This window comes from Canis lupus, chromosome 21, assembly GCF_048164855.1.
Source record: "Canis lupus baileyi chromosome 21, mCanLup2.hap1, whole genome shotgun sequence".
NCBI lineage: Eukaryota > Metazoa > Chordata > Mammalia > Carnivora > Canidae > Canis > Canis lupus.
Genome location: NC_132858.1, coordinates 47,104,623 through 47,128,354, shown reverse-complemented (window position 1 = coordinate 47,128,354; position 23,732 = coordinate 47,104,623). Strand labels below are relative to the sequence as shown.

Sequence of the window (23,732 nt, the reverse complement as noted above, 5' to 3'; positions counted from 1 at the left end):
AGAGAGAAATTCATGGGACCCCTCAAAGTAAATGACAAGCCTGGTCTCTGAAATATGTCAGGAACACATTAACACCATGTAAAAATAACAGCAGAGCCAAACCAAAGTCACAACGGCCAAATGTCCTGAAAATGAGGCTCTAGGAAAGGAAGTTGAGGATCTAATATTAGTTGTATCTTTGGTAACTAACTGGGCCTTATGACTGAATTCCCTTACTAAGTGTTTTTGCTGTAGTTAGGCTATTCCTTCTTTGTTTAGTTGATTATGTGTTGGGCAGGAGACAAGAACTCAAGATTAAGAAGACTGAATTGTTGATGCTCCAAGTGAAGCACAGTCATTCAACAATCTACAAATATTTGTTGTTTGAATATTATGCCCAAGCTCTCTTCTAGATGCTAGAACCATAATCATGAACACAATAAAATAACTGACTTCACGGCATTTATATCCTGGTGGAAAGGAAGGCCACACGCATCCACACAAACACTTGTGTACACACACATGCACACACACAAACACAATATATGAAAACCAAGTATTGATGAATAATATGATGAAAATAAAGCCAGGAAAGGGAACAGGGAACAAAGGAAGAACACCATATCGGGTAACACTTCTCTGTTGAGGTGAAGTTTGAGCAGAGCCCCGAATGAAGGATGAAGCCCAAGATTGTCTATAGAAAGATTATTTCATAAAGACAGAATAGCAAATACAACAGCCTCCCCACCGCCGCCTTATCCATGGGAGATACACTCCAAGACCCCCAGAGGATGCCTGAAACCATGGACAGAACCAAAACCTATAAATACTATATTTCTTCCTATCCTATACCTATGATAAAGTTTAATTTATAAATTGGACCCATAAAAGATTAACAACAATAACTAATAATAAAATAGAGCAATCGTAACAATATACTGTAATAAAAGTTATGTGAATGTGGTCTCTCTCTCTCTCGCTCAAAATCCTTTATTGTAATGCTTCTTCTTCTTGTGATAACGTGAGTTGATAAAATGCCTATGTGATGAGAGGAAGTGACGTAAAGGACATAGGCCTTGTGACATAGTGTTAGGCTCCTACTGACCTTCTAACACTGCATCAGGAGGACCATCTGCTTCTGGACCCTGACTGACCGTGGGTAACTGAAACCGTGGAGAGCAAAACCACGTAATAAGGGAGGATCACTGCACAAGAATCCTGAAGCATGAGCTTGCTTAGCTTGTTTGAGGAACTTTAAGGGAGTCAGTGCGGCTGGAGCAAAGTGACAAAGTTGGAATAGAGGTTGGAAATAAGGTGAGAGAGTTGACTTGGATCACATTATATACAATCCCAGAAATCCTGCTGATTGTGATGGAAAGCCATCGAAGGGTCCAAGCAGAGAAGCAACACGATGATCATACTGTTCAATGGCTTATGATAGGTCACAGCAGCTTCTACCTAAAGCAGAGCCATGAAGTCCTTCACCCAATACTTAAAGCAGTGCCTGGCATGTAACAGATGTTTAATAAAGATTTGCTCAATGAAAGAAACGCTGGGTGAACATAAGATATGGTGGTGACAGATGAGATCCCAACAAAGCTGTATCCTTTATTCCTTTCATCAAAACCATGTTCCTTTTTACAACGCAGAATACACCTGGGAGTATCACAACTTGGTCACTGATCATCAACATGTTTCATGAATTAGTTGACTGACAGACTCTGCCCAATGTGTCTAAAGCACAAAGCAGGCTCCCTCAGCCTCTGGATAAAAAAAAAAGAGATCTAGGGGACAAAAGCTGTGTCCTAGATTCTTAATAGTGGTTGCGTAGTAATACCAAATTGGGAGAATACAAGGAAAGGGTAGAAAGACAATAACAAGGAATCCTGCCTATTTTCCAACTGTCCAAAGGCCAGTCCTGATAATGATACCTGCCCACGTCCACAACGTGTTTCCAGTGCCCACTCTCCTTCTGCAGGATCCACTGCTTCCAGTCAAAGGGCACTGTTATCCAGCCTCGATTATCATTCTTCCCACAGCACAGGAAGTTGGATACAGTTCTACTTCTAAGAGAACACAGTTAGCAAGTGTCTTTTATCTAGGTATTTGGAGGCTGGAAAATTATCTTCATTCCCAATACACGAAATGGCTGTCCTTAGTTAATAAATATCTCTCAGAGTGTCCAATTCAGTAGCAGAAAGGAAAACTCATTATTAGGGAGATCTGAGTCCTTTTATCCTTGGGCACAGGACGTTATGCCCAACCTCTCCTGTGACAGGCCATGCTCACAAGAACCACCAGCCCAGGACTTAGTAATGGTAAACCTTTTTTATATTAAAAAATGATTTTCATTCTCAAAATGTTAAGTCATAGTCTAAAGGAATGCATAAATCTCTAGCAAGAAAGGAAACTGAGTTTCTGATTAGTGACTTGAGGAAAGAAAGCAGAATATATTAACATGAATTCTTACATATAGAACAACTTAGAATGCATTCCTTTCCCCCATCATTCATATGTTAGTGTCATTTTACTTTTTATTTATTTATTTATTTTTAAAGATTTTATTTATTTACTCATGAGAGACACAGAAAGAGAGGCAGAGACACAGGCAGAGGGAGAAGCAGGCTCCCTGCAGGGAGCCCGATGCGGGACTTGATCCCAGGACCCCAGGATCATGACCTGAGCTGAAGGCAGACAACCGCTGAACCACCAGGTGTCCCAGTGTCATTTTATTTTAAAATAATTTTGAGGTGATGATAAAAGTCATACAAGCTTATTGTTTGAAAGTTTGAATATTTTTAACAAGTAAATTGCCTACAATTCAACAGCTCAGATCTAAGAAAGATTAATATTTTGGTATGTTTCTTTCTTTTCAGTTACATACAATCGTTTGTATAATCATTGGTTCTCTGTCTTGTTCCACAAAGGACTTATGATGACAACCCAATGGACAATTATTGCTTTTAAATGCCATTTATAGCCTAGAGGATTCCTGTCTCACAGGCAAATATTTCAATTCATTGCATTAGGCTAGGCCTGGGTTCAATGAGTTTCTTTGCAAAAGCATGTGATATAGATAGATTTTCATGCCAAAATGGTGGCATAGTGTGCCAAATTTTCTGAATTAACCCCACCACTCAGGGGCTAGCAAATTGTAGCCCTATAGTCAAATCCAGCCGCCACCTGCTTTTATAAATAAAGTTTTACTAGAACACAGCCACACCCGTTTGCTTGTGTATTAACTGCAGCTCCTTTGGTTCTATAGTGGCAGGAGAGTGACTGCACCACAGACTATCAGGCCTGCCAGGCCTCAAATCTCTACAGTCCAGCCAGCCCTTTACAGAGAAAGTGTGCTGACCACTCTCACCCTCACCCCCAACCCCCAACCCCCATCTAACTCATGGAAGAGAAGTACAATGTATGTGTCCAACTATCCCCTCCTCCATATTTATTGTGGCTTAGTTATTAGGTTTTTAACTGCCATGATCTGAGTTTCCAAACCAGTATGTCCATATTGAATTATTAGAGGCTTAGGGACACAGTATAGTTTGTTTTGCTTTTTGCTTTATGTTTTCCAGTTGCAAGGTGGTGTCCTCATGGTCCTGAGGGCTAAGAGAGACTGTAGGCAAAGGCAGCCTAATGGAAACAGTTCTGATTTGAGCAACAATCTAGAAAAGTCTCTCACATGTACCTATGGTCCTAACTGTGACCACCTGCCAGAAGCTGTCTTTTCAGATCATGCTGTAAAGTAATCACCTGTTCTTTAATTATCAAAATGGATTCTTTTTTTATTATTATTATGTTTATTATGTTATTTTTTTTAAATAAATTAATTTTTTATTGGTGTTCAATTTACCAACATACAGAATAACACCCAGTTTCTATAGAGGGAGCACTGCTTCCACTGAGATTTCAGAAAGCCACAAGAGGTTCTTATCCTAACAACTGAGAAAAAACAAAGAATTTACAAACCATGACTTTTCTTGAGCACATCCTAGAGTTCAAAGAAGCAGGGCAATCAGGTGAATGAAATTCCAAAGGGATCAGCCTTCTGGGAAGAGGTGGGGCCCAGGCAATATGTCGCCTTTAGCAGAGTGTGGAAAGAAGAGATGACTGCCATAAATGCCGCAAAGAAGAAAGGAGCCAAACTTTTAACAAATTCTTCGAGTCTGACCATGGGCCAGCATGACAGGGTAATTGGAAGGCACAGGCAAAGGAGGAGTCCCCACATTAGCAAGCTCTGTGCCATGGGTACCCACAGGACAAGAGGCTGGAAAGAGCCCATTCAGTGGCACATGCATGCTAGCGGTGCTCAGCTGCTACTAGAGGATAAGCATTAACCCTCCACTCACTTCCCTGGACCCTCCTCTCGTTGGAAGAAAAGTCCTAACTGCCACAGGGAGGCAGGAAACACTCAGCTATCCTAACCAAGGCAAGGAACCAAACTTCCTACACGTTCCACAATAACCTTGAGCTCAGCATGTCCAAAATAGAATACCTTTTATTCCCCCCCCAAAACCTCTACTATTCCCCAACAATGATCTCCCCAGTAAGTACAACCACAAACTTTGGAGTTCACCATGAGTCCTTCCCTCTGACCTTCATTCCTTCAAGTGAAATTAATTTTTCCTAAATCTCTCTCAGGCCTCAAAAGGGGAGAACCCCCTTTATTTTTTTTTATAATTTTTTAATCCATTTATTAGAGGGATGGAAAGAAAGAGAGAGAAATAGAGAGACAGAGAGAGAGAAAACAAGTAGGGGGGAGGGGCAGAGGCAGAGGGAGAAGCAGACTCTTCACTGAGCAGGGAGCCTGATTTGGGCTTGTTCCTAGGACCCCAATATTACAACCAGGACCGCAAGATTATGACTTGAGTAGAAGGTAGATGATCACCCAGGTGCCCCTAGAGGACAGCGTTACAATTCCTACTGTTAGGATTCACTTCCAGTGTGCTCAGCCTCTTCACATTTGTCTCGTACAACTGATCAATATCTGTCGTCCCTCCTTCAAATTTTTCAGAATCTCATCATATCCTACAAGACGAAGTCTAAATTCCTCAGCATGGCAGAAAAACACAGCCACCTACTTTTCAAGTGCTTTCCCCCACCCCCAGGCCATCACACCATCACCAACATCCTGCAACCTTTTATGCTTCACTGCCTCCCAGGAATCAGGCACTTCTCTTGGAAGATCCATTCCTGCCTCTTCTATCTGGTGAATGTGCATTTGCTTTTAGGCTTAAGCATCTACTCCTCTGTGAAGTCTCTGAGCTCTTCCCCTGAGCCCCGGGGTGCTACCCATTATTTCCCTGCTAAACTGTGATGCCCTCCAAGTAGAGCACCTATCCACTGGGTTATTCCTATCAGAAACCTCAGTCCCAAGCACACCGCCTGGCACATAGTAGATGTTCAATTTGTTTACTGACTACATTTTAAGCCTGAAATGAAGAAAGACATGGACATGATAATTCTTGCCACACCTCAGATGCAATAAATGACTAAATGTTAATGATTAGTGCTACCAATGGGAGGGCAACCCAGTTCTCAAATTTCAGATGAAATATATTCTTCTGTTTCTATTTGAGAGTTCTGAAGGAGATTTTAAGAAAGGGGAGCTGAATTTCCTCATTCCACTTAGAGAAAACCTAAATGAAGTCCTTTTTAAGATTGTTATTTGGCACACCAGCCGTTGGTAGTATAGATGTGCTCATCACGGCATCATGGCATTGCTACAATTCCGTAGCACACTGCTTTTACATACCTAGGCTGAAAGGCTGGTATCTAAGCCTTCCCCATTCATGAGTAATTTCTGAAGGGTATGTGTTCAGTGATAGCACTCCTAAACGAATCCAAGCACAAGACGATGCTTTAAAGAAAGAACAATGTGGTGATAATCACCATTTAATTTCAAGTGTTGCATATTTGTTTCAACAAATTTCAAAACATTTCCCAAAGGATTTTAAAGAAAGTCACCAAGTATGTTTAACAAAACAACATATGGAATGCTAATTTTGTTGTGATGCTATACTCTAATACAGCAAGAAACAGATTTTTCATAAAATCAGCAGATTTGCAAACACTAATTAAGAAACATTGAAAACTATCAAGGTCAATTTAAAAATCCATTTGAAAACAAATATTCCTAGTCTTGTTAGTTCTAGTAATTTCCCACTAGGGATTTACTGCACATCAACAAACTTTCACCATGCAAGTCTTGCAGTAAAGGTAAATAAATAAAGGTTTACTTTCAATTTTCAATACAAAGCCAAACAGTGGGGGTTTGGAGGGTGGGGTGGAAATAACCAATTTGTCTCTATCAGTATAATCTCTACTCCGGAATCTAAGACCTTTGGGGCATAGGATTTCCACTTAACAAGATATATCACTCCTGAGAGACTGCCCAGGAGTTCTGTGGTTGCCATAGGGAATATGCTGCGATGCTGTTAACTCGGTGAGAATAATTCTCTGCCTTGTGTGGAGAGAGCAATTAACCTCCCAAAATTGGTTTGACCAGTAAAACCTTAATGGATGCTTCCCGCTTGCCCTGTGCCCATTTCTTGTTCTGTCTCTGTGTCCATTGGCCATGTCACTGTTTGGCAGGTCCCTCTACCCAAACAGCAGGGGGAATATACATAATTCTCCTTGAATGTATGATGTGTACATGGATATATATGTGGGCATATGCGTGTGCTCAAATTTTTAACCAGTGGGTATTAAGCAAGAATCTACTTGGTCAACCTAGCTACATACTCAGGGCTGCTCATCTCTTGTCAGAGTTAACTCCATGCACATTGAATGAAGAGATATATAATATATACCCTCTCTGGGAACAGATCCACCAGTAACAAACATCACGATGTTTCAAACAGGCTAATTTATAACAAACTCCCCTTTCACCTAAGAACCCTAGACCAATGAATGACAAAAGAGGAGCTGATTGGAATCCAAGTAGCAAGGATTAAAAAAAAAAAAATACTACTGCATGTTTGATTTTTTTTCGTTTTAATAGTTTAACATATAACTGATTTGTCTCTTTATGCCTTTGTCTTGTTCCAGAAAGGACTTAGAGTAGTTTTGCTTGAAATAAGTGTGAGACTGGCTGAATTTGGGAAAGTTATTGCTAAAGGGAATTTGGCCTTTAGTTCCTATTGTATCTCTTTATGATGAAATTGGATGTAAGATGATATACATGTGAGTGGGTCAGTCCTCTGTCCCACAGACCCACAACACTGGACTGGTCAGAAGAAGGCCAAAGAGACTTAAAATAAAGATGTAAAATATAAGAAGTGAAGACAAAGACCTCTCAGTAAATGTCATGAGTGTTCAAACTTGTCAACCAATTCCTAAGGAACACCATCTCATGAGCACATGAACTTTCTTTCCTCCTTACTTCTTTCATTTCACTTCACTATTTATAATAAAAATGAGAAGGATCCAAGACTATGGGGTGGGAAGAACAATCTTGGCCAATGAGAGACTCTATTAGATTTAATTTACTCTTATGTCTAGGGTTTTTGCTTATAGATACAAACAACACAGCAACTAAGACACCAGACATTGGAAATTTTAAAGCATTATTTATCACAGCACAGTGATTGCCAAATCTAAATTAGAGTCTGTGGGATTTTTAAAAGTTTCTCTTCAGGGGAACGTTTCAGCTCTATGGAGAGGTGTGATACATAAGAAGATGGAGCATCTGGCTGGAGACCAATTTGCCTATGAGCTCAAACCAAGTGAACCCATATGGACAGCTTTTATAAAATCATAAACGGTAAAGCTGAAGAAAACTCTAGGCTCAGACTGCTTTATGGCATCAATAATTACACTTGACTCACTGCACTCATGGGGTTATAACAAATTCTGACTAACCCTAAAGAATTTTCAAATAATCTATTTATTTATTTATGTTTATCCACAGTGTTTTTCCATTTCTCTGCTTTTATTTGGAGGTTTAAAAATTCATGGCTGCTCAAGCACTTTGTTTAGATGCCCATAGACAAGTCATGTGTCCTTCTTTCATGAGAAAAGAAACATTAATGAGACACATATCAAAGTCCCAAAGACAGAATAGGAAGAGCAAAAAGAAAGGCCAGAATTAATGCATCTTCTTTTTACTCTGGTAAAATGTGCATAACGTAAAATTAACCATCTTAACCATTTCCGAGTCTACAATTGCATTATGCACATACATAACGTTATATAATCCTCACCACTCTCTATTTCCCCAATGTTTTCTATCATCCTAAACAGAAACTTTGTATCATTAGACAGTGAGGCTCCACTCTCATTCCTCCCCAGTAACCTGTAGTCTACTTTCTATCTCGATGAATTTGCACATTCTAAGGTACCCCATCTAAGTGGAATCATAAAATATTTGCCCTTTTGTGTCTCGCTTATTCCACCCAGCGTAATGTTTTTGAAGCTCACCCATGTTGTGCATATATCAGAATTTCATTCCTTTTTACAGCTGAAGGATAGTCCATTGTATAGACACTCTGTTCATACATTCATCTGTGATGGACACTTGAGTGGTTCTACTTCATGGCTATTGTAAATAATGCTGCTATGATCGTTGGTATACAAGTATCTTTTTAAATGTTTGCTTTCATTTCTGTGGAATATATACCTACTAGTGGAATTACTGGCCATATGGTAATTCCATGTTTAACTGTTTTTTCTTTTTTTCCCCCATCACCTATGTCAGCTGTCCGCCTACTCATCTCCCCTCTGGCAACCATCAGTTTGTTCTCGATAGTTAAGAGTCTGTTTCTTAGTTTGTGTCTTTTTTTTCTCCCTTGTTTGCTTGTTTCGTTTCTTAAATTTCACAAATGAGTGAGATCATATGGTATTTGTCTTTCTCTGACTGACTTATTTCACTTAGCATTATACTCCCTAGCTCCATCCATGCCGTTGCAAATGGCAAGATTTCATTTTTCTTTTGGCTGAATAATATTCCAATAGACATATGCCACCTCTTCTTTATCCATTCATTAATCAATGGACATTTGAGCTGCTTCCAGAGCTTGGCTATTATAAATAATGCTGCAATAAACATAGGGGTATCCCTTTGAATTAGTGTTTTTGCATTTTCTGGGTAAATAGTAGTGTGATTACTGGGTGGTAGAGTAGCCCTATTTTTAATTTTTTGAGGAACTTCCACATGATTTTCCACAGTGGTCACACCAGTTTGCATTCTCATCAACAATGGACGAAGGTTTCTTTTTCTCCACATTCTCACCAGCACTTGCTCTTTGTGTTGATTTTAGCCATTCTGACAGATGTGAGTTGATGTCTCCTAGTAGTTTTGACTTGCATTTCCCTGATGATACGTGATGTTGAGCATCTTTTCAGGTGCCTGTTGGCCATCTGTTATGTCTTCTTTGAGAAATGTCTGTTCATGTCTTCTGCCCATTTTTTAATTGGATTATTTGCTTTTTGGGTGTTAGGTTGTAATAAGTTCTTTGTAGATTTTGGATACTAGCCCTCTATCAGATATGTCACTGGCAAATATCTTCCTCCATTTCACAGGTTGATTTTTACTTTTGTTGATTATTTCCTTTGCTGCGCAGAAGCTTTTTGTTTTGATGAAGTCCCAATAGTTTATTTTTGCTTTTGTTTCCCTTGCCTGAGGAAACATATCTAAAAATATGTTGTCATGGTCAATATCAGAGAAATTACTGCCTGTGCTCTCTTCTAGGATTTTTATGGTTTCTGGTCTCACATTTAGGTCTTTAATCCATTTTGGGTTTATTTTTGTGTACGGTGAATGAAAGTGATCTAGTTCCATTCTTTTACATGGAGCTTACCAGTTTTCCCAACACCATTTGTTGTGGACACTGTCTTTTTCCAATTGGATATTCATTTCTCTTTTGTAGAATATTAATCATATCATTATGGGTTTATTATTGGGTTTTCTATTCTATTTCATTAATCTATGCATCTGTTTTTATGCCAGGACCATACCATTTTAATTACTACCAGTTTGTAATATAACTTGAAATCTGGAATTATGATACCTCCAGTTTTGTTTTTCTTTTTTAAAGACTGTTTGGGCTATTTGAGGTTTTTTGTGGTTCCATTCAAATTTTAGGATTGTTTGCTCTAGTTCTATGAAAATGCTTTTGATATTTTGATAGGGATTGAATTAAATCTGCAGATAGCTTTGGGTAGTGTAGGCATTTTAATAATAATCGTTCTTCCAACCCATGATCAGCATGGAAGGTCTTTCCATTTCTTTGCATTGTCTTGAATTTCTTTCATCAGTATTTTATAGTTTTCAGATACAAGCCTGACACCTCTTTGGTTAGGTTTATTCTTGGATATTTTATTGTTTTGGGTGCAATTGTAAATGGGATTGTCCATGTTTAACTTTTTGAAAAACTGTTAAACAGTTTTCCATAGCAGCTGTACTATTTTACATTCCCACATTGCATAAGGGTTTCAATTTCTCCATATGTTTACCAACACTTGTTATTTTCCTTTTTGTTTGTTTATACTAGCCATCCTAATGGGTGTGAAATGGTATTTCAGTATGGTTTTGATTTGCATTTCTCTAATGACTAATGATGATGAGCATTTTTCCATGTACTTATAGACCATTTGTCTATCTTTAGAGAAATGTCTATTCAAATCTCTTGCTTATTTTTTGAATTGGATTTTTTTGTTGTTGAGTTGTAGGAATATTTTTTATATATTCTGGATATTAATCCTTTATCAGATATATGATTTTTAAATATGTTCTCCCCTTCTATGCATTGTCTTTTCACTCTTTTGAGAGTGGTTTTTGATGTATAAAAGCTTTTAATTTTGATGAAGTCTATTTTATCTATTTTTTTTCTTTTACTGTCTGTATTTTTAGAATCATGTCCAAAAAAATAATCACTGCCAAAACTAAAGTCACAGAGATTTTCTCCTATTTTTTTTCAGACAGTATTATAGTAGTAGGTCTCACATTTAAGGGGTTTGATCCACTCTGAGTTAATTTTTGTATATAGTGTAAGCTTTTGTAAGTGGATATTCAATATTTTGGTTGAAAAGACTTCCTTCCCAAAGGTCTTGGGACCTTTGCTGAAAATCAATTGGCTACACATATAAGGGTTTATTTCATATATGAAGGACAGCCACGAAATGTCTGATCTTATACCAGTACCACACTGTTTTGATTACTATAGCTTTGTAATAAATTTTGAGACTGGGAAGTGTGAGTCCTCCAATTTCATCCTTCTTTTTCAAGATTATTTTGGCTATTCAGAGTTCCTTTAGGACTTTATTTATTTTTTAAAATGCCATTGGGATTTTGAAAGGGATTAGACTGAATCCATAGATTACTTTGGTTAGTAGGCTATCTTTGAACTTAATATTTTAAGTTCTTAATATCTTACTTAATATTTACTATCATTGAACATAGTATGTCTTTGATTTACTTATGTTTTAATTTCTGAAAGAAATGAAAATGCATTTATTTTTAATTTGTTTTTACAAGCACTTAATCGGCATTTATTCTATCCCAGGAACTATTCTAAGTGCTTTACAAGTATTAAAGTATTTAATCCTCTTAACACCAGCAAAAAGAACTATTTTAACTCTACTTAATGGATAAAGGAACTGAAACACAAAGAGGTTAAATAATTTGCCCAAGGTCACAGAACTGGTAAGTAGCAGAACTGGGATTTAAACTCGGGTAGTCTGGCTCCAGAGTCCAAGCTCCAACTATGATGTTATATTCCTTTTCAAGCACTCATTAATTCATTAATCATTTATACAATACTTGCCAGCCCTGAGACAAGAGTTCATGTATAAGTGATTTATTCAGGAAGCACTCCCAGGAGAAATCATTGAGGAAGTAAGAAAAACAGGATAGGGAAGGAAAAGATGCCAAAGAAAAATTTGATTTTGAGGGGCACCTGGGTGGCTCAGTGGTTGAACATCTACCTTTGGCTCCGGTTGTGATCCCAGGGTCCTGGGATTGAGTCTCACATCAGGTCCCCGTGGGGAGCCTGCTTCTCCCTCTGCCTATGTCTCTGCCTCTACTGTGTGTCTCTCTCATGAATAAATAAAAATAAAATCTTTAAAAAAAGAGTTTGATTTAGAGTGAAGTCCTTGTTTCAGCCTGATCCTGTGTGAACCTCCACCTCAAAGTGAGGGCTTTAGTACTACTGTACTAGCTGTAGGTCACTCTGCTTGGGGGGGGGGGGGGGCAGTGGTTAAGCTTCCAGACAATTCTAGCTCTTTGGTCTGAGATAAGTGGCTCTAGTAATTCAAGTTTAGTCCTCTAGGGAAAGCTAGAAATTTCTAGCATACAGAAGCTAGAAGATAGATACACAGAGGTGGTGAATTTCCAAGGAGAGGTGGGTAAAGCACCAACAGAACCTAGTGTGAATAAAGCACTAGAGTGAACATTTGAAGAAGTGAAGTAAATGAGACTAATACATTTGCCTTCAAGTAGCAAAGCCAAGATATTCACACTTCCTATAGTGTAGGTGGTGTAACTACTATGAGGGGAAGTAAATTGCTAAGAAATCAGAGAGAAGAGATCATATAACAACTGATTTTGCCCAGGCTGTGGGAGTCATAAAAGATCACTAAAGAAGTGGCATTTAACCTCGGTATTATGAATGGCAAGATTTGGGGAAAGCCTTCAAGATCCATCAAACTATACAAGCAGCCATACAGACGTATGAAGGTACAGAGCATTTTCACAACCAGCTAGTGTTCAGCAATGCCTAACTTCCAAATATAATGAGTTCTCCTCAAAAAAGTGTCTAGAAGTGCAAAATCTCAGCCCTCAACCCTGGACCTAAATCAGACACTCAGGGATGGAGTCTGGCAGTCTATTTCAATAACACCCTGCAGGTGACCGTGGGCATGCTCAAGCTGGCATGGGCACAACATGTTCTATCACCACCTTGACTACCGCCCAAAGGAAGCTCATCTGAACTGCATGTGCACAGACTATCAGTGACTCTGCTGCTTGCCCAGCACCACACTCCCTTACTCCCTCTCTTGAGCGAGTAACAGCAAGGGATAAAAGAGGATCTTGGCCTAGAAGAAGGGACAGCCATGGCAGAAAGCAGCCTCTTGTGACCTACAAACTTGATGTTCAGATGATGCAGAAATCCACAAGGCAACTTCAGTGAAAAAAAAAAAAATGACAGAGGAACAATTTCGGTGATCAGAGGAGAGAGCGTGGATCGCCATGGGGGTCTACCTCCCTCTCCACCTCCTGGAAATTTTATAAGTTCTTACTCCTTCTCCCTCCTTGAGAACTGGGGCAGCTCCAGGGGCTCACAATACTCAGAAAATGACAGGCTAACAGTTTATGCCAACAGGAGTTGAGGAAAACCAGCACCACCATAGTTTGAAAATTTTATATCAAACACTGTATGAAAGACCAGATAATTCCCATAAACAAATGGTTTAGAAGTGACCATAAATAGATACCTTATAAAAGTAGGGGGTGCCTTGGTGGCTCAGTCAGTCAAGCATCTATCTGACTCTTGATTTTGGCTCAGATCATCATCTCAGGGTCATAAGATCAGTCCCATGTGGGGCTCCATGCTGGGCATGGAGCCTGCTTAAGATTCTCTCTCTCCCGGACGCCCTGGTGGCTCAGCGGTTTAGCATTGCCTTCAGCCCAGGGCATGATCCTGGAGACCCGGGATCGAGTCCCATGTCAGGCTCCCTGCATGGAGCCTGCTTCTCCCTCTGCCTGTGTCTCTACCTCTCTCTCTCTCTCTCTCTCACTCTCTCTCTCTCTCTCTCTCAAATAAATAAATAAAATCTTAAAAAAAAAAAAGATTCTTTCTCTCCCTCTCCCTCTGCCTATTCCCTGCCCTCTCTCCCTCAGTCCCTCTCCCCCCAAAATAATAATAGTAATAATAATATATAAACATATGCTTTAGGAAAGAATAGCATAGTTTAGTGGAACAGGATATGCAGAAAAGAATCATGGAAATATGATTTAGGGGATAAGCATCCTAGGTCAGGAGGAGGAAGCATTAGGCCTGGCCATGAAATGAACCTTTAGGTAAGTGTCTCTGGCAAGGTATGCAAAGAGAATTAGACAGAAGAGACCCTGGAAGAAGGGAAATCCCTTGGGAGCCTCAGAAGTGGAACTGTAGAAAGGTAGAAAAATATACAAGAAATTCTAGAGATAAAAATTGCCAAATATTTAACTTGGGAAAAACAAGGGAACATTTTTCTGCAGACTGTACATATCATTAATGTGATACAACTTCTCTACAAACGTCTGATTTCTTGCTGAAACAGAAAATTCATTCTTACCTGCAGAACAATGGTCATTAAAACTATCCCCACAGCAAAGCATAGTACAGAGAAGCTGGAACCATACGAACGGTACTTAAGTCTCATATTTACCATAGACGGGTTCTTGAAACATGGACAAGCTAAATGACTCCAGGTGTCCTTAAGACACATGCATGCAGTCACACTTTTATCTTAAACCTACAGTTACATTCACTGTCTTGAGAAGTTGGCAGGTCATATCAACGAATATATTCGTTGGCATGCCACTAAACTCTCCAGATCAGTTGTTAGAATAGATTTAGAAAAACCACTCACTCTCAGACTTAGACATTGTTTTATTATCAGCCCATCATAAGAAAGTTAACATCTGGGCACCTGGGTGGCTCAGCGGTTGAGCATCTGCCTTTGGCTCAGGGTGTGATCCCAGGGTCCTGGGATAGAGTCCTGCATCGGGCTCCCTGAAGGGAGCCTGCTTCTCTGCCTCTCTCTGTGTGTCTCTCAGGAATAAATAAATAAAATCTTTAAAAAAAGAGAAAGTTAAGCTAAGCTCTGCTTAGCTTTTGTAATTTACTAATAATAGCAAATATTTAATGAGTGCTTACTATTTGCCAGCCACTCGGCTCCTTACATTATATATATATATATTTTTTTTAATTATTTAATTATTTATTTATTTTTTTGCTTAGACACAGGGAATTAAATGAACTTCCAGAGGTTACACAGCTTTTAAGAAGCAAAGCCAGGATGCAAATCCACATACGCCAACTCCAGGACCAGAGTTCATAGCACTAAGCCATGTCTCTTCATCCTTTATGTCTTTTAATTTAATCCTTTTAAAAACCTTTTGTGGTATTCATTAGTATCCTCATTTTATTTTTTTTAACTAAAAAAATTATTTATTTATTTATTTATTTATTTATTTGAGAGTGAGAGAGAATGAGAGAGAGCATGAGCTGGGGTGAGGGGGTCAAAGGAGAAGTAACTCTCTGCTGAGCAGGAAACCAGATATGGGACTCGATCCCCGAACTCCAGGGTCATGACCTGAGCTGAAGGCAGATGCTTAACCAGCAGAGCCACCCAGGTGCCCCAGTATCCCCATTTTACAGGTGAGGAATATGAGACCCAGAGAAGTTAAGTGTCCAGTTCAGCAAGACTCCACCAGGAAGATCTAACCCGAACAGTCAGAATCCCAGGGCAGTGCTGTCCCACGACCTAGTATGGTGCTCACTGACTGGGATCATCCTCAGTATTTCCAAAACATACCAGCATTCTCTGAGAAAGAAAACAGAGCATTTGAAATGCAGCACAGCCAACAACACAGACGTTCTGTTCAAGGGCAAGCGTGCATGCGTACACACACAAACGTGGCAGCTTAGCAAAGGTGACAGGAGCGTGGCAAGAGTCTCCACTTCAGCTGTCCACTACCAGTTAGTGCTACACCAGTCTGTGTGGGAGGGTGTGGGTAGACATACGTAGCTGCAGATCTCTACAGATATAGATGAATACAGAGATCCCTATCTTCAGAAAGGGATCAGCATAATCACATGGACCAGCTGTGATGTCTGCAAGTCCGGGGAGGAATTGTCATCTGTTATAAAACATAATCAATCATATTGATAAAGAAAACACTGGGCATTTCCAATGGCTTTCAGCGAGAGCTGCATTGTTCAACCTCGGCCTTCCAGGCTTGTTAGTTCCATATGAGGTGCTATCGCAGAGGCAACATGAATCTAGGTAAGAAGCATCGAAATTCTGCCAACCACAATTTGTGTTATTTCTCTCAAAGAATTACTTCTCTTGGTCAATTCCCAGTTATTCCCTAACTCTTAAACTACATCCCCAGTCCGTGTGTCCCCTTCGTTAGGGCCCCAATATTCACTTTGCAGAGAGGGAGTGTAAGTACAGCATGACAGAAGCAAACTCAGAACGCTGCGAGGTAGCTTTGAAAAGCCTGCCACACGAGCCCAAAGGTAATTCTTACCTGTCCCATCACCTCCGCAAGTTACTGGGGCCGTTATGAACGTTGGTTGTCAGTACTGTTGGAAGCTACATGCATTCCGGAAGCCCCCTATCCTCCACCCACAGCATAGGCGGGGATCACTGGGCCCCCTCTCCTCTCCGGGGAAGGGCCAGCATCACCCCAGGCCCGGCCCGGGGAAGGGGCAGATGTGAGCTCTGCCCGGTGCAGAGGCTGCAATCATGGCCACAGCTTCGGATAAACAGACATCAGCATGTCCCAAATCCTGTGATTAGGTCAGGAAATTGCAAATCCCTGAACCAATTGATTAATATGAGTATGGTGGGTTCAGGAAACCCAGCGGGGGTGGGGGGTTGGAAGCGGCTGTGGGTGAAACTCTCCTTAAACATAATCTGTCTTTTCCCTTCTCTGCCTCCGGGGAGAGTGCGATGGAGGCTGTTGCCCTGGTAGCAGCTGCGTTTGGGCCAAGTTCGAGGTCACCCTTCACGGAGCCTCTTGCACTTTGATCTTGGCCCTGCTGTCAACGGGAAGGAGAGGCGCGAGCCCAGCAGGGCCCCGGCGCGTGGCAGTGGGACAGCTGGACCGGGCCCTGCGGGCCACCCGCCCTGGGGACCGAGGAGGTGCGAGCCCCCCCAGGCAGCCCGGCCAGGCCCACAGGGGATGGATTCAAGAATCGGGGACTTCCAAGGAAGGGCAGCCAGGAAATGGTTACAAATTAGAAAAAGAAAGAGGAATCCAGGGCAGAGGGGCCTCTCCTGCCACAGTAATAAAAGCAACTTCCTCTTTACCCTAATTGCAGAACCACAGGGCGGAATTCTCTCCATATGAAATTCCTTACGAGTCACCGGCTGCACTAAACCGCCGCCTGTCCCCGTCGATGTATTCACAGCCTCGCCGCCCAGAAACAGATGTGACCGCTTTGCTATCAGGCTGTCAAGGGAAAGTGTCGATGTGACATGGGAAACAGTGACCTATGACCTCTTGGGAACAGCTCCCAAGCGTCTCATCGAAGCTTTTTGTTCTTGGGCCCTCTGGATCCTTCGAGGCTGCGGGGGCTCTCCAAGATCGCGCAGCTCAAGGTTAAGGATCGTGATAGACTCTGTCATCGAGCAGAGAGTGGCGTCTCGCGGCTTGCACACAGGTGCGAGGCTGGCCCGAGGCCGCTTCCGTGGTCCAGGCCTTCTGTCTGTGCTCAGGCTGGCTGACGGGGCCTGCAACCTGCCCCGCTGCAGAGCGCTGCCCGGCCTGGGTCAGAATGACTGACACTCTCATCTGGGTTTTCTAGATGACGTGTCCATGTCTGGGTCATGGCACCCGTCCTAGCACCCTGTAATCATGCATACTGACGTTCGTCCCTCCGACCAAACTGGCTCCCTGTGGTCAGCGAGGGGGCCTTCTAACTGCCTCACATCCACAGAACCGAGCACATGTGTTCTGTGAACAAATAAATACACTTCAGTCCGGATTGTCGATATGTATTACGGCCTAGCACGATGTCCTGGCTGACATTGTACACTTCCTCATGATTTCACTAAGCCACTTCAATAAGCCATTTCATTTCATTTGAAATCAGATAAAATAAAATAAGTTTTAAAGTTATATACAAGTATAGGCTGAACATATTTATAGACGTGATGGTATTCCTAGTAGCATTTGGCCTGGAAGTCGGTTCTCTCCCGCAAAGGGGTAGGATAGGGTGGCCCAGGTGGCTCAGAGGTTTAGCGCCTTCCTTTGGTCCAGGGCATGATCCTGGAGTCCCAGGATCGAGTCTCATGTCAGGCTCCCAGCATGGAGCCTGCTTCTCCCTCTGCCTGTGTCTCTGCCTCTCTCTCTCTCTCTCTCATAAATAAATAAATAAATAAATAAATAAATAAATAAATAAGTAAAATCTTTAAAAACAAACAAAAAAAAAGAGGTAGTATATTCTGAGCGAATATAAATAAAATTTTATATTCGGCAGAAACTGAGTTGTCTTTGGTAGCAGAAAGCAGCTTTCAACACAAAGGCCAGAACCCTCGCTGAGGGTTTAAAGTTTTTTTTTTTTTTTAATTTTTATTTATTTATGATAGTCACACAGAGAGAGAGAGGCAGAGACACAGGCAGAGGGAGAAGCAGGCTCCATGCACCGGGAGCCCGACGTGGGATTCGATCCCGGGTCTCCAGGATTGCACCCTGGGCCAAAGGCAGGTGCTAAACCGCTGTGCCACCCAGGGATCCCAAGGGTTTAACCAAAGTGGGAGGAGGAGTGGGTGGATGCAGAGGGGAGTTGCAGAGTGAGGAAAAGGAGAACAAGAAAGTTGTAATCCATAAAAACAAAAGTGGCCCAAGAGAACAATCCAGAGGGGGTCCTGAGGGTGCCCACCAGCCCAACAGCATGCCCACTTGAATGCAGAGGACCTGGGAAGGGCTTGGTGAGGGCCTCTGAGCACCAGGTCTGTGCAAAGACATGGACACTGGCCGAAGAGAGGCATGGAGCTGGCTGCCAAGGGAATAGAAAAACCACAAAAGAGAAAAAGGAAGCAGGCGAAATGAGTCAAAGAGAAAGCAGGAAGAAAGAGAAGGGCCCCTGTAAGACTTTCTAGCCAGGAGAGCTCTAGTAATGTAGTAAATGGGTCCTGAGGACAGAGGTGAAATGTGTGCGAACCTGGGAAGACAGAAGAGAGGGCGAGAGAGGGATGGAAAGGGGAGAGAGAGCCATGGTATCTTAGCAAGGGAGAGCTTCCCCAGGAAGTTGAAACTGAGGGCCAAGAAGAAGTATATCTGTATAGTTGTATTTGTACCGGTCATGCAGTCAAGTCTTAACTGTTTTCTCCACAGTGTATGATTACACAGTGCTCAGACAAATCTGTGTTGTTTTTAAGTCTCAGAACAAGACCCTGTGAGGACATCATTACAGCAAATGTGAGCAGGAGCTGTTCTCCACCCAAGCAGGAATGGACAGCTCTTGATTGGATCTGCATCTCTTCCTGCCTTCCTGTCAAAAGAGACCAGATGGAGAAGAGAGAAGATCCTATTCACAAAAACAAATCCAAACTCATCAAGGACTAGGTATTGAAGAGAAGATGAATCTGGACTGCTAGAGATCAGGAATACTGAATGACACTAGCACCACTGATGACAGTAGTAACATGGCCTCCTATAAAGAGATATGACCAACGGCAGAACGGAATAAGAGAGGCACTGACATCTCATAAAGTCACTGGAACATCCAAAGTCACACATAAAATACAAGACAGATGTTTTGTCTTCTTTGAGCAGGAGGCAGGAAAGGGCAGAGGGAGAGAGAGAATCTTAAGCAGGCTCCATACCCAGCATGGAGCCCGACTTGGGGTTCCATCTTAGGACCCCAAGATCATGACCTGAGCCAAAATCGAGAGTTGGTCGCTTAACATACTGAGCCACCTACGTGCCCCAAGGCAGTTTAAATTCCATTGAAATATCTCTTCATCAGGTGGTAAAGCCACACTATAAATAACAATCATGGTTGTGGAGAGTCATCCTAAACTTTTGTTTGTAGACTCCCAATGCGTCTCTCACCTCCGGTGTCTAGCCCCTGCAAGTTATCCTTTGTGACAGGCAGAGTATTAACCTAAGGAATGAACCCAATCATGCCATTCTAGGCTTAACATCCTGTCCCAGAGTTGCTTTCCAATACCTGCAAATGAATTCTGAACTGCTTAGAATGGCACTGAATAATACACAGAAGCAGACTCCAATCTATGTTTTCATTTTTCTTCTTCTCCCATCTTCTCTCTCATCTATTTTCTCCCCACTACACTAGACCCTTCAATGTTCTAGAAACAAACATGTTCAGATGTTTATACTGCTTCTCCATGCTATCCTCAACACTTAGAATTCACTTGCTGCTACTCACACACCAATATCCTACTTATCTCTCAAGGCCCTGCTCCCGTGTCCTTTTTTCTCTCTCTTTTTTAAAAGATTTTATGTATTTATTAATGAAGAAACAGAGAGAGAGAGAGAGAGATGGGGGGGGAGAGGGAGGCAGAGACACAGGCAGAGGGAGAAGCAGGCTCCATGCAGGGAGCCCAACATGGGACTCGATCCCGGGTCTCCAGGATCACACCCTGGGCTGAAGGCGGCGCTAAACCGCTGGGCCACCCAGACTGCCCCTGTGTCCTTTTCTCAATGAATCTTTCCTTGATCCTTTTAGTCACTGTAATTTTTCCTTCTTACATATTTGAATTATGTTAATGCCCAATTGCATCATCTTGGGAAACTGACATACCAAGCAGCTGTCTGTGTCCAAATCCCTAGCTGGATAGTAAACTCCTCAGGCAGAGTCTTACCTACCACTTATGTGTTTTCCTCCTAAACAAAGTTTCAGACTACCCTTGCATTTCTTTAATGCTCCCTCTAATCTCATATTCAATTTAAATTTCATGACTATTCCAGGGCCTATTAGTGTTTATTCATAATTATCAGAAAGAAGTTCTATTTTTAGAATGTGATATTTTCTATCCATAATTTATAATCAAGTCTACAGAAAGTCTAGATCATCTGACCAAATATCAAATAAAAGTCCAAACCATAAAGTGGCAGTGACTGTCATATTCACAAAGGGCAACATCCATGGCATTCATTAAATGGAATAACTCTGTCATATAACCTCACACCAGGGCAAGCACAAGAGTGCCCTAAATAATTTTTTATCTATTATATATTACCTAGGTTGTTCGCTGTATGTTTAGATGTAGAAAGCGTCTCTTGTGCTTCGCTGCACCCTCAAACGTGACCATTGTAATAATCTACACAAAGTACTCAATAATATGTGTCAAATGATGGAAAGATCGAGAAAGTCAATATTTACATTTAATTGGTGAGCTACCAAATTTTCAAGGCTGATAGGAACTATATAATTTCTTTAGATTTTAGCCTATTCAACTAAAAATAGTCTAACAACCCACAGCACATTTTATTAACACCCCAAATCAGTTACATGACTATATGTTTATATCTTTATATGAAAATATAAAATATGATTCTCCCCTTCAAGAAGCTGATAGCTTATCTGGAGGACTAAAATAATGCATGTGAAAAAGTAAAAAATATAAGACAGTATAAAACCGAGGTCACTAAATTAAAAGATTGGTTTTAGAAAGTTGTAGAAAACATAAGATGAGAAGCTGAAAATGAGGCAAAATAATTTTATTTTTATTTTTATTTTTTTAAATTTTTTATTTATTTATGATAGTCACAGAGAGAGAGAAAGAGAGAGAGAGGCAGAGACACAGGCAGAGGGAGAAGCAGGCTCCATGCACCGGGAGCCCGACGTGGGATTCGATCCCGGGTCTCCAGGATCACGCCCTGGGCCAAAGGCAGGCGCCAAACCGCTGCGCCACCCAGGGATCCCGAGGCAAAATAATTTTAAAGTTAATGTGATCAGGAAAATAAAAATTCACCTGTTTTTAATAAAAGAATAATTAGACATCTATGCAAGGCTGCATGTACAAAGTAGTGTCTCAGCATAAAATGGAAATTATCTTAGTATCCAATCCTGAATTAGTTAACAAATTATGGACCATTCATAAAGCAAATATTGCAACATGATTAAAAATATTCCTTTCCTAGGTGTATGAATGAAAAAATAATAATATTCTTATATTATATTATATAATGAATATTATATATATTTATAAAACTATTATATGAGTATTATATATATTTTATATAATATATATATAATGAGTATTATATATATTTTATAGAACTATATACAGAGAAGTCTAAAAAGCTATAGAGCTATACCTCAGACTCTTGAATGAAGGAACACATTTACTTCCTTCTTTTGCTTATCTCTATCATCTGCATTTTTTATGATAAACATGTATTTATTTTATAATAGAAATAAATACTAAAAGACTTTCTTAGTGCCTCAGAGCAATTTGGCATTCAGAAGTCAGCCTTCCCTTCTCTTCTCTCCGTGTCCAAAAGATGATAAAATAAGATTAAATCCAAGAAGGAGTTTTGAAATGAATAAAAAGCTCTAGTAAAAAGACAAAAAAGAAGACATAGCTATTATACCTTTGTAAGGAAAGCATGATGGTTAATTTTATGTGTCAACTTTACTGGGCCATGAGGTTCCCAGATACTTGGTCAAACCTTAACGTGTGTATGTCTGTGAGGATGTTTTTGGATGGTATTAACATTTGGATTCATAGACTAAACAATATCTATGTGATGGCTGGGTCACCACCCTAATGTGGTGGCCCTCATCCAGTCAACAGAAGGTCTGAATAGAACAAAAACGCTGAGCAAAGGGAGAGCTTCACCAGTCTGAGTGTTTGAGCTGGGACATTGGTCTTCTCGTGCCCTCAGACTGGACCCTGCACCTTGGTTCTCTTGGTTCTTGGACCTTCAGACTCAGACCATAACTATACCACTGCTCCTCCTGGGGGCTTGTGCAAGTGTATGTATATGTGTCTCCTTCTGGTTCTGTTTCTCCACAGAACCCTAATACAGAAGGAATTCTTGATAAGAAATAGGTTTGAAGAAGGTCCATCTGATACTGGTGTGTAGGACAGACTGCAGTGGGGGAAGCCTAAAGGGTCAGAATCCAGCCAGAAAGACACTTCAGAAATCATTCAGAAATTGGGCAAAAAGGATGAGGGGATGACCAGGGGTGGAGTCAGGGGGAGAGGACAGCTCTGGTGCTCTGAGGATCAACAGGGTTGAGTTCTAATCCCAGCTGAGCTATTATGCCCTGCAGTGAGTAAGTCACTTCCCTCTCCAAGCCTCTGGTTCTTCAACTATAAAATGAGTTGTTACCAGAAATCCTCCAGGGTCCTTTTCCATTCTATAAATCTGAGGCTCTATTATCAATACAAAACAATACTTAGATGCTTTTACTCAAACTGCGAATACATTGGCTTCACTTTGTTCTTATACTACGCTGACTATTCCACCAGTGCTCAATAAATAATACATTAAGCAAGTTCTTTTGGACATGACGGTTTAATTGTAAGGCCTGAAAATGCCCTGCCTCTTGGCAAAGTCTTTGCAATATCAATTACTTTATTCACTTAGCAAACATTTAAAGGAAAAATGGCCACGTTACTTTGAAACAGGCCCGTTTTAATCTAATTCTCTTTCTTAACCATGGAAAAAGTCAATTTATGACTTTTCATATCAGATAATTTATTTATAATGAAACATTAAGTAACTTCAGCACTTGGTGCAATTTGAGGATATTGCACGGGGGTTAAATGAGGTTCCAGTAAAGCAGACAGTGGTGCCAGTTTAATATGTGGGCATACCCTTACCATAGGTCTGCTATGTACAGTGGTTACCTATACCTGAGTCTAAGACATCCTAGAAAGAGAGAACCTCGTTAACTTTATTTCAAACAGAAATCTCATGTCAAAGTTGGGAGACACCTTATTTGAGTACTGTACTTGAAGATTAACTTCCTGGATGTTGAAATTCCTGTGATCCATATGATACATGATGCTGGGGTTTCACAGGTATAGATGGCTAATCCCAGCTGATCAAG

The 23,732-nt window shown here is 40.9% G+C and overlaps 1 protein-coding gene and 1 long non-coding RNA gene across 3 annotated transcripts in view; one reads left to right on the top strand and one right to left on the bottom strand.

Annotated features, from left to right (window-relative positions):
* The window catches only part of SUGCT (succinyl-CoA:glutarate-CoA transferase), a 714,296-nt gene that overhangs the window by 280,983 nt on the left and 409,581 nt on the right, over nucleotides 1–23,732 (bottom strand). The window lies entirely within an intron of this gene.
* On the top strand, nucleotides 16,250–20,824 carry LOC140613150 (uncharacterized). The gene is made up of 3 exons (XR_012014286.1): nucleotides 16,250–16,494; nucleotides 17,019–17,360; nucleotides 19,081–20,824. It is a non-coding gene; the product is annotated as an uncharacterized lncRNA (long non-coding RNA).